This window comes from Xenopus laevis, chromosome 1S, assembly GCF_017654675.1.
Source record: "Xenopus laevis strain J_2021 chromosome 1S, Xenopus_laevis_v10.1, whole genome shotgun sequence".
In the NCBI taxonomy this organism is placed as follows: domain Eukaryota; kingdom Metazoa; phylum Chordata; class Amphibia; order Anura; family Pipidae; genus Xenopus; species Xenopus laevis.
Window position 1 is genome coordinate 128,550,431 of NC_054372.1, and position 16,230 is coordinate 128,566,660.

The 16,230-nt window shown below is 38.9% G+C and overlaps 1 protein-coding gene across 3 annotated transcripts in view; it reads left to right on the forward strand.

Annotated features, from left to right (window-relative positions):
• The first annotated feature begins 1,290 nt into the window (after positions 1-1,290).
• syk.S (spleen tyrosine kinase S homeolog) overlaps positions 1,291-16,230 on the forward strand; it is a 50,870-nt gene continuing 35,930 nt past the window's right edge. Inside the window, exon 1 of one of the 3 annotated variants that reach the window (XM_041574037.1) lies at positions 1,291-1,863. The gene's annotated coding sequence lies outside the window, so the exon portion shown is untranslated. 3 annotated transcript variants of the gene reach the window in all.

Genomic DNA, 16,230 nt, shown 5'->3' on the forward strand with positions numbered 1-16,230 from the left:
TGGATATGATGACATACTGTAGTGCTGATCTCAAGTGAGGAGCGGCAGAGCATAGTAGCAATCTCTTATGGAATTCTGGCTTTGAATATTGCCTTGGAGTGAGGCTGGCAAGGTCCTATTTATTTGTAGTGATGGGTGAATTTCTCCCATTTCGATTCGCTGAAAATTCACGAATTTCCCGCAAAATTGCGACAATTCTGACGCCCATTAAAGTCAATGGGCGCCTAGAATTGTCGCCAGCATCGGAATTGTCTTAGGCTTCAAATATATTTTTGCAGCAATTTTGCTAATTTATTCGCCTGCGGCAAAACACGGAAAGTCGCCGCAAATTTGTGGCTGCCAAATTAATTCGCCCATCACTATTTATTTGATAAAATGTTAATAAATGCTGTGGCCATTTTCACCATTTCTGGCTCCTGTTGTCTCATTACGGTATGTAACAATGGGGTTCAGTGGGATAGCTGAAGGCAAAGGGTCAACTGAGGAGTCAATTATAATAAGAAATAAGATTACACGTGTTTGTTATACAGGTTCATTAAACATTCAATAAAAGCAGTTGGACCACCTTCAAATTTAGCACAGGTATGGGATCCATTATCGGGAAACCTGTTATCCAGAAAGCTTCAAAAGGCAGTCTACCATAGACTCCATTATAATCAAATCATCCAACTTTTTAAACATTATTCCTTTTTTCTCTATAATAAAACAATACCTTGTACTTGATCCAAACCAAGGTATAATTAATTCTGATGTAAAAATGGGTGCTAATAGCCTTGCCCTGCGTATTGAAAAACTGTTTTAGGTCTCTGTGCCTCACCCCCATGAATATTGCAATGCTTCAATTTAGCAGCACTATGCAAAATAAAAGTCTTGCCATATTAGCAATGCCCTCTTGGAGCAATAAGGTCTTGCGTTTCAGCAAAGGGTATATGAGTGGTGTTTATATGTTAGAAATTGGCTTTCTCTGGATTATTTTTAAATGGTGTAATGTGTTGGTGCTAAAATATTTGTTGCCTACGAAGGAAGCATATGCACCTATCCTTTTTTTTATTTAAATAAATATAATTTTTTACAAGAACATTTTTGCAGGTCTGCATTTAGGAATAATGCTGTAATTTGAGCCAGTTGTTTGTTTTACTGCTCATTGGAATCTGTTGGCAAGGTCTAAAAGCCTGCAGTAAAAAGAAAAAGATACTGTATGAGGAAATGACATCTTTTATTAATGATTAATTAACAGTAACTTCAAGTTGCCCAAACCCTTCTGAACAGCATTTAACCCCTTTTTTTGTCAACCAGCTCTATGCTATGAGACCTTTCTGGCATCTGTGGCATTCTTTGGACTTTGGGAACAAACAAAGGAGATTTATACACGTTGTTTATTTTCCTTTACAATTCAAAATCCTGAAACAAACTTTTTCCCAGGGTGATGTCAGAGAACACAAAAGTTTGGTGGCATGATGTTAGGCAACATACAGTATACATGCTGTCATAATGCAGGGTTAACATGAATGTAAAAGGAAGTTATGTGGCGTTAAGGAAGTCAATGCAACTGTAGCATGAACAGAAAATGAGGAAGCAAGAGCATAGAGAGTTCCAGTTGGTAGATTCTTCTTCTTCGGGTCTGAACTACTTCAGCAGCAGAGTGTATGCATGGAAGAATCAGTCGTTTTCCTGTGCATAGATAACATTTTATTTAATAGTGTTTTTTGCTAGTAAGGTGTGTGTCATTGATTACATGCATTTTAAGTTGGAGAAGACACTGTTTATCCTAAGGCTGAAAAGAAGAGGAACAATCACCAAAGAGTTCTTTGTTTAGCTGCTGATTAAGTGAGAGTGGGACAGAACACAGCAGAAGCATAACAGGTACTGTAACATTCAATACAGTTATTATATAACGATTGCAGTGTTTAGTCTAATCTCTTTACCTGAGAACCACTGGCCCGATGTTACTTGCTAAATACATCTCATGTATTATTGGTACCGTACATTGCCTCCACTAGTAAATACTACAATTATTAAATTGAGCTTGGGCTATGCTAGTAACTACTAATTGTTTTACAGTAGAATATCTGTAGTTTAATAATTAAAAAGCAGCTGCAAAAAAGTCTTTATATAAAATGGAAAGGGTCTATTTACAATCTTAAAAACTAATGCTGCAAATAGGAACTTTACAGTTAATGGCACAAACGTGATTCTGTATATAGGATCTGGCTAATGCTGCAAATAAGAACTTTACACTTAATGCTACAAATGTTTTTCTGAATATAATATAACTAAATTAATATAACTAAATTTACGCTATTGTTGGTTAATTGTTAAGGAAGCATAGTCAGCTATAAATCTGTTATTTGCTTGACCTTTGGTTTCTGGAATTAAAGACTGTGTGAATATTAACCTGGTGTTTAAGGAACTAGTAATGCAGACATTTTTATAATCTTATAAAAATCTGACCCCCAATGTCCTGTTTTGCTGCATCAGTTGCTCTGCATTTTTTTTCTTTGTGCTTTACCAAGAAAAACTTGCAGTTCATAGTCAGCCATTTTTAAGGAAAAAGATAAAACTAAAAATGATATAAAGTAATATCCCAAGTGTTAGAGTGATATAAACCTCTAACAAATAATGTAAAAGTTAAAAATAAATGAATAAAACATAAATTTCATTTCAAAATGTCCCGTTTGGGTCCTTTATATTGCAGAAACTCAGTGCAAATTCCAACCTTATAACTACAACTTTTTATCAAGTGGAATGTCCTTAGCACATCCTTCAAATGCACTAGTTTGTTGTGGGACAATAATACATGTAGAAAATTTAGGGGCAAATTTACTTAAGGTCGAATATCGAGGGTTAATTAACCCTCGATATTCGACTGCCGAATTGAAATCCTTTGACTTCAAATATCGAAGTCGAAGGATTTAACGCAATTCGTTCGATGTAACGATCAAACTAAAAATTGTTCGATCGAACGATTAAATCCTTCGAATCGTTCGATTCCAAGGATTTTAATCCATCGATCGAACGATTTTTCTTCTACCAAAAAAGATAGCAAAGCCTATGGGGACTTTCCCCATAGGCCAACATTGACTTCGGCAGGTTTTAGGTGGCGAACTAGGGGGTCGAAGTTTTTTTTAAAGAGACAGTACTTCGACTATCGAAGGTCGAAGTAGGCAAAAAAAATCATTCGAAATTCGACAAAATTTTTTCCTCTATTCCTTCACTCAAGCTAAGTAAATGGGCACCGTAAAAAGGACATGTTTTCAGCCAAAAAGCGGTAACATCTGGGCCTCAAATATTGTCAGTTGTAAAAATATTGTAAGCTGGTGCTTTCTTTTTCTCTAATTATTTTTCTGTACATTTTCTTTTGACCTACTTTTGCTGTCTTTAATATAATAATATACATCAGTTCTCAACTTGTATGCAGATAGACACATTGGACCAGACCCAATTCTACGAGAACCAGATACAATTCAATGAGAAAAACTTCTCTCACTGTTAATATGAAAACTCTATTGAAATCTATGGCGACAAAAAACTGGAATTGTGTTTTCCTCCTCAAATTGAATCTCGCTTATGAGTTTTCACGTGATAAATCCTCATATACCATTTTCTCATGGAATTTAATCTGACTCATTCGTTAACACAAGCAAGGCTTGTAAGATATCTGAGAGTGCAAATCTATTTTCTAAAGCTTTCAGATTTTGCAAAGAATAAGCTGCTCTTGAACACAAATTATATGAACAGATGAAAGACAAAATACTAAAAGAAACAACAAAAAACTTTTTATTATAAGACTACTGCCTCCCAGGCTCATTCACGGCCTGTGGATAACTGAGACAGAAAGATTTTATCAGATCATTAATGTTGGTTGTTTCCAAGTCTGCTTTATTTTTGCTTTTTCTAAAAAAAAATTTGGATACTAGTTTACTCTGCTCAGATAGTAATAAAACAGAGCCCCCAGTGACTAAAGTAGCATGATGCAAGAGACAAATTCTCTCTTGGGACTAGCCTAATATCGTTTAGCAAATAAAGCCATTTAAACCTTTCTTCAGAATCCATGCATGTACAGTTCAATGTGCATTTTTCTGTAAACTAAGCATGAACAAACAGACACACTTGTGCATACACATACACACATACTTTATCTATGCACTGCCTTTAACTGCCAGTGATAAATGGGTCATGTTTGAGTTATGCTGATTAAAAGAAAATGATATTGTTATCGCTTGCACGTACTTAGTTAAATAACATATTCTTTTATCTTGTTCCCTTTTTTACGTCGTATTGGAAAAAAGATATAAAACTTGTAAACAGACACAGAAACACAAAGAAGAACAGAAAAATTCTAATTTTGGAATATAATATTTGTAATCAGACAATTATTGTACTGCAAATATTAATTGCGTATAGTTTTCTGGAGCACTCTGCACAGGGCAAACTATAAAATGCTCAAATATATTTTGAAGTGGTGGATGGATCAATAAAATAATTTTGCAGGCTTGCATTGGAAAATTGCTTGCACAAAGGCAAATTTGTTTGTTTATCTATTTGCGTTGTGCATGTTTTTCCATTACTGAACGTTATTGTAGTGAAGTCTGTTCAAAAATTATGTAAAAATGCTGTGATGAGCACAGATAATGAATCACATAAGAAAGATCTCTGGCATGTTTGTATACTGTGGATAGATAGATAGATAGATAGATAGATAGATAGATAGATAGATAGATAGATAGATAGATAGATAGATAGATAGATAGATAGATAGATAGATAGATGATAGATGGATGATAGATAGATAGATAGATAGATAGATAGATAGATAGATAGATAGATAGATAGATAGATAGATAGATAGACAATATATGTATGGAATCCAGTCTCCAGAAACCTGTTATCCAGAAAGCTCCGAATATAGAAAGGCTGTCTCCCATAGACTCCATTTTATCCAAATAATCCAAATTTTTATAATAATTTATAATTATAATAATTTTTAATAATATTTTTTTATAATAATAATAATAATAATAATAATAGTAATAATAATAATAAAACAGTACCTTGTACTTGATCCAAATAAAGATATAATTAATTCTTATTAGAAGCAAAAAATTTTAATGTTTACATGATTTTCCAGTAGACTTTAAGGCATAAAGGTCCAAATTAATGAAATTAAGATCCCTTATCTGGAAAACCCCAGGCTCTGAACATTCTAGATGACAGGTCCCATACCTTAAGGTTGAAGAGACTGGGAAACCTGGGTCAGAGGCTCATGAGTTAGATGTTGGGTTCTCACTAGTGAAATATTAATAAAACATGGTATGGTGTCTAATATAGTAAAACGTACCTATACAACTATACAAGGCACACATGGGCTTATTTAGGTTAGTAGGGTAGTGAAAACTGGCAAGCACATTCTACTAATAATACCATTCATTTCATAAACTCCAAAAAAGTGGAGTTTAAGTCCAGTCTATGCACAATCTCACCCAGAATCCCTTTTCAGCTATTAGGAATTTCAAGATTTTGTCTTGTTATATGCAGTAAATGGTACCATCTGTACAGTAATACTTATGGTGGGAGTTTAGATAAGTGTGTACCCTCTCACAGCTGTGTTCTATGGGAGCCCCTTAATCTCCTTTGCTTGAGATTACAGACTGCTCCTCTGTGTGTGTGCACTGTCATGGATGCCCAAGCAAGCTTTTGGGTTCCTGACAGATTATTGGTTGGTAGATCAGTTTCTGCAGTCTGGGTTTGAAGCTGAAGGCCTCACATCTGGGTTGAACTATGTAATGGTACCTACCTACCTACTATTCCCCAGGAAACAATATCTTGGATTTAAAGGTACAACTGTGGTATTTGATATGGTAACAAAACACATGCTGATAATCAATGAGTTATATATCTTAAAACAACTCATCATATTCCAAACAAACAAAAGTTCTCTAATGATGATAGCTACGACTGATACAAACATCAATGCTTCAAAAGCAAATACTCCCCATACTCAATTCAAAGATTTCTCTGGATACAGTATACCTATAATGAGCAATCTCATCCCATTCTGATATGGTATTATAAGCAAAGCCTGCTAATTCATTCATGGATGTGTGTTCCAAAATTGAAGCACAACAATTGGGGACACTTAACTATCACTTCTCAACTCTGTGGTGATGCACTGACTTCCTGGAGAAAAAAGCACAATGTGATTTCAGTTACAGAAACTTAGGGCACCACTGGATGAAAGACTTTTATTGTTTTTTTTTTTACTTGTTTTTATCTGGGTCTCGGTTCCTTTATCTCAAAGAGTAACATCTTTGTTGTGGGCAAACTGAGGGAAGCAACCTAAAAGCTTGGTAACTTAACAGCATATAAAATGCCTACTCTACCCTACCCTAGGATAAAAAGATAAACAACAAAAGAAAACAGATTTTAGATATAATCTCTGCATTTTTTGTCATTTATAAACATATTCTAGCATTAAATCGGTAGTTCGCTTTAAATTTGGTTTTAGTATAATGAAGACATTGATATTCGGAGACTTTTTTGCATATTTTTGTAATGGTGGCTCTCCAGTTTCAAATTTCAGTAGTTGTGTGGTTGTTTGGGTCCAATTTACCCTTGTAAACATGCAGTGGTTTAATGAGAGTCTGGAAGATTACAGTATATACTCGAGTATAAGCCGAGTTTTTCAGCGTCCAAAATATGCTGAAAAAGTCTACCTCGGCTTATACTCGAGTCAGGGCTGCTTGAACAAAAATTATCCTTTGCTTATCAAAGCAGATATAGGGTACCTAGCGGTCAGAGTGGATGGCACTGACCTGCACCTCTTCTGTGCACCACAGGGCCATCGCAGCTCGATTATAAATTAATATATAACAGCTTCCATTTTCCAGTTATGGCAGTATCTGCAGTGCTGATTTTAACATGAGGCAAGAAAAGCTCATGCAGTAGCGTGCCACACAATGGAAAAAAATCATTTTCTTGTAAGAGATGTCAATACAAATGTATGTCAATACAAATAGATAATAAATAGATACCTGTTTTCTATTTGACTGGGCAATATGAAATAGACCACAGTTGTGGAGCCATGCATTGTGCCACATGCAGCAACTTAACTTCCACATTTTCAATCTGAAAATTGAAAGTTATGCTCTCTACATCAGCAAATCTAACCAAGGGATAATACCCTTTGGGAAAGTATGGTAAGTTGGTAACTATGGAATAGGAGGTCTAGTAGGGAGAGATGGTGCCTATAGTAACAGTGGGATAATAGTCTCTGGGAAGTGACTGGCTGTGGGATAGCAGGTATAGTAGGGAGAGATGGTGCCTGTAGTAACAGTGGGATAATAGTCTCTGGGAAGGGAGTGTGACTGTGGGAGCAGGTATAGTAGAGAGAGATGGTGTCTATAGTAACAATGGGATAATAGTCTCTGGGAAGAGAGTGTGACTGTGGGATAGCAGGTATAGTAGGTAGAGATGGTGCCTATAGTAACAGTGGGATAATACCGTAAATACCGTATTGAAAAACATTTAACCCACTCATGCCTCAATTTTTGATTATTTAAACTTACCAGTAGCTGCTGCATTTCTGACCCTAGGCTTATACTCGAGTCAATAAGTTTCCCCAGTTTTTGCAGGTAAAATTAGGTACCTCGGCTTATACTCGGGTCGGCTTATACTCGAGTATATATGGTAATAGATGAGGACCTGAACATAAAGATAAGTAAAAAATTTAAAAAAAATATAGCATCGATATACGTAATATAATTTTTCAAAGAAAAAATCCCAGGCCTCTGGATTCATCTGCAGGTTTTTCCAGTGGGGCTTTTATGGCTAAGGGGATTCTGACATATGGATAATTTTTGTATTTGTGTTCATCTAAATAATTTTTTAAATATTCCTTATGGAGACATTAATATTTGAATATCTTCTTGCAAACTGTCTTACATTTTGAGTGTCTAGAGCAGGGGTTCCCAACCTTTTGAACCTGTGAGCAACATTCAGGTGTAAAAGGAGTTGGGGAGCAACACAAGCATTAAAAATGTTCTTTGGGTGACAAATAAGGGATTGTCCATTTGGTAGCCCCTGGTTGTAATGCAAAAAAATTTGCCTCCGAGTAGAATTTCAATCACAAGCCACTTGTTGGAGTTCACTGGTCTACATCGTACTAAACAATACACTTAAGCTCCCCATAGATGCAACGATTCTTCTTGCGGAATGACCGATTTTAGGGAAGTCCGACCAATCCTTCGAAATTATCGTGCAGTTAGTGGGATTCGAACGATCGTACATCTTATGATTTTTCGGCCAACTTCTGTCAGGAAATTGATCGGCCAGGTCAAAACATCTTTATCGGTCCCAGTGCAATCTATCTATGTTTGCAGGGCCAAGCAGGCAGCTCCCCTTTGTTTTCCTGGCAAATTGGTCTTTTTAGTTGATGGTCAATTCGTATGATCGTACGATCGTTCTGAGAAAATCGTGGTCTCACGATGAGGATCGGATCTTTTAAAAATCTCAACATCTATGGCCAGCTTTAGGCTATGGTCAGACAGGCTAAAGGCTCTGGCTGTTGTCAGTCTGTGTATTTTTGCAGGCTGAGAGAAGCAGATCTGCTCTGTGCCCCTGCTTCATTGATTTGAATGCAATCAGTCTGTGTGCAGTCAGACATAGCGGAGCTGAAGCTAAGGTCAGCCTGGAGATGTCTCCTTTCACGTATTTATGCTGACCTCAGCTTCAGCTCTAATGTGTGTTTTGCAGGAATTTTGCAGGAAATTCGCAAATTTTTTGGCCAAACTGGCGAGATTCGCCCATCACTCTGAGCCAGGCATTCAAAGTTGTCATCTTGGATTTTGTTAGAGGTGTCTGCGACACTCACATGCTCAGTATGCTTTGCTACAGGGCTGATTATTAAATTCTGATGATAATTTTGCTATTGGGTATCGGTTCCTAAGCTCAGTAAGTGACAGCAGCACAGAGCATGTGCAGCGAATCAGTAGAAAAGAAGATGGGGAACTACTGGGGCATCTTTGGGATGTTTCAGATGCCCAAAACATAAAGTACAACATTTCTGCCCTAATCTTTTAGTTATGCTTTAGTTTTCTTTTAAGGGCTTAATTTGTCTAAGGCAAAGTGTATGAAGAAGGACGGCATGTGGAGCAAGTTGCATCAGTTATAGCAAGAAATTGTGACCAGAGGGAGGAGAAGATTTTTCACAAGTGAAGTTTCTGCAAATCTTGTCAATTTCCCTAAACAAAATTTTCCCACGATCTGTTAAAACCTCAGAGGTTGATTATAGTAACAACAGAGGAGGGAGTTTCGAAGAACTGGGGAGCATGGGAGGGAAAGGACGTAATGAAACAGGATGTAAGCTGGTGGTTGCATGAGGAAAACAGAGAAAATGTTGTTAAAGGAGAAGGAAAGCTCCAAGACAGTTTATTGCCAACAGATTAGCCACAATAGTGCAAGCTAGAACGCTATATTTATTCTGCAGAATGCTTTACCATACCTGCGTAAACAGCTCTAGACACTGTCTCTGTTTGTTTAGGATAGAAGCTGCCATATAAACTGGGTGTGACATCACTTCCTGTCTGAGGCTCTCCCTGCTCACTTACATCTTTGAGCTCAGATTACAGAAGAGATGGGAGGAGGGAGGGGGAGAGGAACAAACTGAGCATGCTCAAGCCTGCCCTGGAGGTTTATGCTGAAAACAGGAAGTCTAATACAGAAGCCCATGTGTACACAATAGAAGGAAAGAAATGTGATGTTTCTTTTGACAGAGGACTCAGAGCAGCATTACTTTGAGGGTTTACTGGTGTATTTATATAGACCTTTCTGATAAAGCTTACTTAGTTTTAGCCTTTCCTTCTCCTTTAAGTGTTGAACAGGTTGAGAGGTATAAACCTGTGCATGGCTCTGTGTAAACGATCAGTTGTCTCAACAGTAGTAGAAAGTGCATTGTTTATATAAGCAATAGGTTAGTGAAAATGAGAGTGGGTTGAAGTATGCAATGCCTTTGTTTGCGTCTCCCAAAATGTTATTTGTGGTAGTGCCATTTGTAAAAGATGGAAGGCCAGAGAACGTGCTACACTTTTTTTGGATTTCAGCAACCTGCATTCTTTGATCAGTGTAGCAGCACATGGAGGCTTATTTATCACATTTTTTTCTTACAATCTCTAAAACCACGAATATCATGGAATTTAATAAAAGATCCAAATATAAAAAGTATGAACGATAAAAATTGCTGAACGATGCGCTGAAAAATACGAATACCTCTAAAAAATCTGAGATTTTCTGACTTATCCTAGTGAAAAAAAATCTGATAACTTCTGAAAGTCCGAATTGATTAGAAGTAGTCCAATAAGATCAGCGCCGCTCCCATCAACATCTATAGGACTTTGACAACTTTTTACTGGGCAAATTTTAGCATTAGAGATATTCCTGGTTTTTACACTTAATAAAGAATAAAATAATAATCCCTATCCCTAAATGAATCATTTAATTTTCCCTCAAACCACTCACTATGTGTAATATAGCTTTATTGTGTATACTATGTTCCTGTATAGAGATATGAAGCTAAAGACCCTGATCCCAGGTGGCTATGTAGCACTGCAATGTTATTTTAATTCTTCAGGAAGCTTGGGGTTGACTCCTACACTAATGCCCTGAAGTAGGTCAGGTTACCCATGGGTTACTTACAAGAAAATTAGGTATGCTGCTGTAGTGTTTTAGCAGCAGCCTTTTAAAGAACATGTTTATTGTGCCTTGTTCATGTTTATTGCCATGCAGCACTGTTGACATTAGAGAGCACCTTCTATAGCAGGCCGTAGAGTATCATAGAGTAGTTCTGTAGTACCGAGGGCCGGAATTTTTCTGGGCTATGTGTTGGAGGGATAATGGAAGCCAGTGTTGACCATTCCCTGTATGGGGGATTTGTAAAGGCGTATTTATAAAAGGGTGAACTTTCACGTTCACCCTTTGATGAATACGCCTTTAAAAATCCTATAGAAATGAATGGAGAGAGGCGGTATTTCACTCTAGCGGACTATGGCAATCTCTAACTTCACTCTTTGATAAATATACCCCATAATATCTTACCTGAAACCTTTCAGTTAGGGGCAGATTTACTAACTGGCGACAATTCACAGCGTGCACTTTGTACCCAGCGCAACACTTCGCCAGGCAAAAATTCATTCATAATACTCTAGTTCACTAAAATCCACTAATACGCTAACTCACTAAAATGAGTTTCGCAGTGGGCGATGAACGCTGGCGACTTTTCGCTAGCATTACTTTGGAAATGCGAGCATTTAATAGTGAAGATGTGGTAGCGTTCATTTCTGCCTAGCGAAACTTCCCTAGGGATCTTGCGCTCAGGTCAATTTGCATAGGGCGGTAAATTTAAAGTTGTATGGATATCTTTATGTTAAATGTTGGTGCATAGACTTACAATTTACACTATTTAAAACACATGTCCAGGGAACCTTAATAAAGACAATAACGTTATTATAATGCCCTACACATGAGCCCACTGTAAAGTTTATATTCCATATGTTAGAAAATGTATGGGGAAAACCGGTTACCAAATTAAAGTTTTTTAAGGACTTTTAAAAACAGGCTATCACTCTGAAACAAGGAAAAGACGCCAGCGTTTTTTGAACTTTGATGTATTTTCCACTCACAGAATATGATGTGAGTGACAGAAGATTGAGGAAGATCTATGCACTCCATTGCACTTCGCCTGGTCTGAGCTGGCAAAGGCAAGTCTGGCGAAAGAGCCAACGTTCAGTAAAAACGGCATTTTAGTGAATTTGCAGAGTAACGTCCATTTGCCAGAGTGCAAATGACCGATATCGCCTGTCTCTTTCGCTAGCAAATTGTCGCCTACGCGTGTTAGTAAATTGGCGATGTCCCTGCAGGCGGTAACGCTAGCGTTAGCCACTTTGCCCTTTAGTAAATCTGCCCCTTAGTCTTTGTTACATTTTTCAAACTGGAAGCATGCCCTTTTCCTTTCCTTTCAATTTCCTACCGTAATTGAAATTATAAGGGCCAGTACATTATCCATGGTACATAAACCTGACAAAAATACCCCAGATGCCATAATCAATTAACCCTGGAGCCTCACTGTTAATGTTAACTGTCCAATGTCCATTTATGAAAACGTCATGATTTTTATGGATTTAAAAAAAACTATTTTTGGCCTGTCTTTTGACGAGCTACTGTAGCTAAATTCACACCGTGTTTGGACACATAAGTACACACAGGGGAAGTGCTAGGCCTTTTTTTGCAAAGCTGTGTGTAATAAGGGAACTTATGTGAATCCTGTCTATAAAAGGTATTTGTGGCAATAGAAGAGAAGCCCGTGAGAGATATCTATTGGAGACAGTATGGTTGATTTAATCTAAATATGAAATAAAATTGTAAACATGTATACATTTTCCTCTGTATATTCCGGTAAGGATCTTGCACCCATGTTTGAATTGATTCTTTTTCTATTACTTTGGGTGTGCCTTTTGAGCAATATTTTTCACTGTTCAGCATGGATATGCTCAGTTTTATCTGGTCTGCACTTTACTTAAAAGGGGTTGATCACCTTTGAGTTAACTTTAAAGTGATACTGACACAAAAAAACCTACTTTTTAAAATATGAATGTACACTAAAAGTTATCTATAGGTCATGTTGCGTATTTCTTCTACGTCCCTCCATGTCAGTACACATGGGCATTGCCCCTCCCAGACCTGGAGGTGGGACCTATAACACAGCCAATCAAAATGAATCATGACCTATAAGACCACATGACTTCCTCCTCACCACAGTTATTTTTTGTCCTACTGGACAGGGAGGTAGGATCTCCCTCCTCACTTTTTTTTTTTTTTTTGTTTATTTTGAGAGAAATCAAACACAGTTTTTGTTTTTTCTTTTGTATTTTTTGTATATTTTTTTCCTCAGTGTGGACACAGAGGGATGATTCCCAGGTAATGGAGAAGATTTTACCTGATGCCTCAAGACGCATAATCTGTAAATTATCGCTTATTGGGAAGAAGTGCTGGTGTGGGCATACCCATGGTCCTAGCCCTGTGCTAAAACAGCCCCCCTGCTATATGCCCAGCGAGGCACAAGATTCAATCTAGTGCTTTTTTGGGAACAGACGCAGGGGTGGGCTTCCCGCATTGTTACCTGTGAGCTTTTTGGACTCCCCTTTTCTTTTGAGTTATGTGAGGCATTACAGAACTCTACAGAACTTCTGCAAAAGGGCCATGGGTATGCATATGGGCTAGTAATAACAGCCTGAAGCTGGTGAGTATGATTCTTCATTATCTACTGTGTGTTTTTAAAAATGCTCAGTGCACTGGGAAGTCTGCATGCTAATTATGTCCCTCAGCTCAGAGCTATTGGGGCTTTGGCTGGAGTTTCCATTCAGCTAATTAGTCACTATCTGATAAGGTGCAGGTGTGCCTTCGGCCCCGTTGCTATTGCTGTTTAATATAAGCTTGTATGGGTGAACTTGCATCCTCTGTGCAGACACAGAAGTTATATTGGCTCATGTTACTAAGGCACCTCCAGGAAGGGCTAGAGGTTGCACTGCTCAAGCAGTATGGCACCTCCTTCCTTCTTATGAGTCTGCTCTTAAGCAGTGTTCCACCTTTCTGGATATTCCTGCTGACAAGCCTGAGCTATCTGGTAAGGTGCCTGTGTTTCTCTGACTTCTTGTATTATCTGAAGTCTTATGTTGTGAGCTGGCGTCCTCTGTGCAAAATGTAGTATTGGCTCTTGTTACACAAGGTACTTTAAGTACTGGCTGGTGAATCCCTCTGCCTAAGCAGTGTGATACCTGAATCCGGTGAGTTTGATTTCTCAGTATCCATTGTGTGTTTGAAACATTAATTTCACTTGGAAGTCTGCATGTTAATATGCTTAATATGTCCCTCAGCTGAAAGCTATCAGGGCTTTGACTGGAGTTTCCATCCAGCTAACTAGTCACTATCTGGTAAGGTGCAGATGTTCCTTTAGGCCCCTTTGCTATTGCTGTTTAATATTTTAAGTTTTGTATGGGTGAACCTGCATCCTCTTGGCTGACACAGAGGTTATATTGGCTCATGTGCCTAAGGCACTTCCAGGAGTGCCATACTGCTCAAGCAGTATGGCACCTCCTTCCTTTCTTATGAGTCTGCTCTTAACAAGCAGTGTTCCACTGGACTGGATATTCCTGCTGACAAGTCTGAGCTATCTGGTAAGCTGCCTGTGTTCTTTCTTATATTATATGAAGTCGTATGTTGTGAGCTGGAGTCCTCTGTGCAAAATGCAGTTACACAAGGTACTTTCAGTACTGGCTGGTGAATCTCTCTGCTGAAGCAGGGTGGTACCTGAATCCGGTAAGTATCAGTATCCACGGTGTGTTTGAAACATTCATTACACTGGGAAGTCTGCATGTTAATAAGCTAATTATGTCCCTCAGCTGAAAGCTATCAGGGTTCTAGCTGAAGTTTCCATCCTGCAGACTTTTCATTGCTATCAGGTAAGGTGCAGATACTCCTCAGTTTGCTACTGTTGTTTCTATTGTCCTCTGTGCAGACACAGAGGTTATATTTGCCTTTTATTACACAGGGTGCTTGCAGGGTTGCCTGGAGGCTTGCACTGCTGAAGCAGTATGGTAGCCCCCTACATTGAGTCTGCTCAGTGCTGTAACCTGAGTCATTGGGCGTCAGAGCAAATTCATTTTAGGGCCCCTAACATATCCAGAGGTTGTGCTTTTTTTTTCCCCAATACATATTGAAATTGCTCTTTATTTGGGCCTCATGGGTCCCCGCAGGGTCTGCTTCCTCTGTAGTTACGCCCCTGAGTCTGCTCCTAAGAAGCAGTCTGCCACCAAGGATCTGACTGGATTATTCCTACTGTCTAGCGCATATTAACTGGTTAGGTGCCTGTGTTCCTCTGACGTCTTGTATTGATGTCATCTGAGGTCTTCGGTTTGTGAGCCTGAGTTCTCTGTGCAGACACAGTAGGCAAGTGTGCTCTTATTACACCTGGTATTTGAAGGACCGGCTAGGGGTTTGTTCTGCTGTAGCAGCATTGTGCCCCATTTTTTCCTATGATTTTTCCGCACTTAACAGGCAGTGTTTTCCGATTTATATCGTGTCTTTTTTTGTGATGTAGGCCTTCTCTTAGATATTCTATTCACATCTATTGAGTTTTTGTGACTTTAGGTTTCTCTTCTTTAATTGTTGGTAGATTGAAGGACACTTACTGTTATGTCTATTGGCACCTTAACATGCTTGAAGCCAGCTTGTAGTCTATGGCCCTTTGTGTAGCCTCGGGCATCTCGCCAGGGAGCTGGGTTTGTGTGGCCTCTGGCTTTCATTATGGCCCTTGGCTTGGGTTAGAGCCCTTGTTTTGGTCCATGACTTTTTACCATGGCCCTCGGCTTCTGGGTCTGCTGTCGTTTTACAAGGGCCCTTGTTCTGCTGGCCTGTTGCATGAGCCTTTGGCTCATGTGGTCTTTTACCCTTGGCACATTTGTTTGGTTGTCCTTTTACCAGGGTTATTATGGCTATGGGCTTGTTTTCATGGCCCTTAACTTAGGTGCTTGCTTGCCTGTTACCAGGGTTCTTGGGCTGTTGGCCTTTTCTGTGGCCCTTGGCTAAGGTGGCCGCTAGTTTTTATTATAGTCCTTGGGGGCTTGTGGCTGCCAGTCTTTGCTGTGACCTATGGTGCATAGGCCACCAGCCAGGCTGTGGCGGCTGATAGGCACGGTTACTATTCTTGCTGTGGCCCTTGGTGGGCATGTCTTTTTGCCTTGCGGCAATCCTTGGCAGGACAACAGCCATTGGTTTTGTCTTGTCTACAATCCTTGCAGGCATGGTTCTGGTTACACCAGCAGTAGGCATGATTGACTATTTGGTTGGATCTAACATGGGTTGTACCATCAGCTGGTGTTTGCTCTGAGTTTCACAACCCATAGCTAATTTTGTTGCTGATTGGTATTCAGGAGCTGAGGTTGGTGATATGTTGTCGGCTTACAGCTAACCTTTGCTTCTGCCTTACATGCATTGTTTTTGGTCTTGTATGCCACTGCTTATTATCAATAAGGCTGGCTTGTGGACCAGGGTTTTGCAACAACTGGCTTGTGCTCCGTTGTTGCATGTATGGAAATTGACTTTTGTGTCAGGTGCCAGTGCAGTTGGTGACCTTGTCCCCAAGGGTGGCATTCACAATAGCTGGCTTATGTACTATTGCTTGTG